The sequence below is a fragment of the Aotus nancymaae genome, unplaced genomic scaffold (genome assembly GCF_030222135.1).
Source record: "Aotus nancymaae isolate 86718 unplaced genomic scaffold, 86718_ANA_hifiasm-v0.15.2.pri h1tg000001l, whole genome shotgun sequence".
NCBI classification, from domain to species: Eukaryota; Metazoa; Chordata; class Mammalia; order Primates; family Aotidae; genus Aotus; species Aotus nancymaae.
The window spans coordinates 14,290,609-14,292,242 of record NW_026988412.1 but is presented as its reverse complement, the minus strand read 5'-3'; the positions used below and the strand labels follow the sequence as shown (position 1 = coordinate 14,292,242).

At 31.3% G+C, this 1,634-nt stretch overlaps 1 non-coding gene across 1 annotated transcript; it reads left to right on the top strand.

Moving 5' to 3' along the window:
• The first annotated feature begins 1,297 nt into the window (after positions 1 to 1,297).
• Positions 1,298 to 1,402, top strand: LOC135276512 (small nucleolar RNA U13). The gene has a single exon (XR_010344041.1). It is a non-coding gene; the product is annotated as a small nucleolar RNA U13 (small nucleolar RNA).
• The last annotated feature ends 232 nt before the right edge of the window (positions 1,403 to 1,634 follow it).

Sequence of the window (1,634 nt, the reverse complement as noted above, 5' to 3'; positions counted from 1 at the left end):
TGTTTTATGACGTCACAATACACGATGACACCATAATTAGTATGCACTATGATGTCACAATGTATTATGACGTCATAATGTATACACATTATGACATCACAATATATTATGAGAGCATAATTTGCATGTTTTATGATCAATTTCTGTTTCCCCAATTTGTGTAATATATAGTGGAGTACCATGAGCATGTATTATGACATCACAGTATATGCTGACATAATAATTAGTATGCACTATGACATCACAATGTATTATGAGAGCATAATTTGCATGCTTCGTGATCAATTTCTCTTACCCCAATTTTGTGTAATACATAGTGGAGTATCATGAGCATGTATTATGATGTCACAATACATGATGACATCATAATTAGTATGCACTAGGATGTCACAATGTATCATTCTAGGAACTGCTAAATTTTAAAAAGTTTTCCCCTTCCTCTTGATTCCCAGTGTCATATCCTTCTCTTTCCACTTTCCTAGAAACGTGGAGATTGGGTAAGGTAAAATATACACTGACAATATTATTATAATTACATATCTCTACTTCTTGAGATAAAATATTAGATGTAAATGTATAAAGCAAGCTTCATATTTATAAAATATTTCTGATGAAGTAAATCTTTTGAAATACTGTACATATTAGAAAACCAATATATTAGCAGTCTATAAAACATAGTAAATGCAGGTATCAATTGGAAATAAGCAACACATATTTTCTAAACATTTTTGCTTTGAATACCTTTAAAGTTCCAAGCATCATGTGTTTCATAATATTGAAAAGGATTATAGACCATATCAAATAATTCTGCAAATCTCAAGGGGAGTTACACATTATCCCCTCGAGTAAATAAATGTTCATCTTATTCTCCCGTGTATGGTTTCCTATAACGTTCTACGTGATTTCCTGACATCTCACAGGTGTTTTTAAACATAGTTTAAAGTTTCTTGTACACCAAGGTTTTCGGTAATTAAGTTTGCCTCAAACACTGAATTGCATTTGTGAGAAATATACAAAAAGGATGAAAACTAACAAAGAAGATTTTAAAAACATAAAGCTATCAGATCTAACTCTACCTCAGGAATTTTCATCTTTATTGTTAAGTATGGTGCAAATGCCTTAAACTGAGTTTAACTTAATAAGATAAATAGTTTCATCCTATCAAGAATAAAAATAATTCAACCCCAATGATAGTTGATTCATTTAAATAAGAATAATTTTCACTACAAGCTTAGAGAAAATAAAGTTTCATGTAAGGGTAAATGTTTCGAGTTCAGGCTAATGTTAAAACTAAACGATCCTTTTGTAGTTCATGAGCATGCTGATTGGGTGTTCACATGCTTGTGTGAGATGTGCCACCCTCAGAACCTTGCTCCGACATCGGCACATTACCCATCTGACCTGAACTTGGCAAAATTAGAAAAATTAAAAAATTAAAAAATAAAAGAACTAACCAAGAGGCTTTACCCAACAAGACAAATGAAAGCACACAATGATAGTCACATTTCAGTGACAATCTCCGTATAAAATGATTTTGGTATTATTTTACCGATGATTCCTGGATTTTGTGTATCACCTTCGACGTACATAAATGTTTTAGAATGATACAAAATCATAAAGATTACCTATTCTCT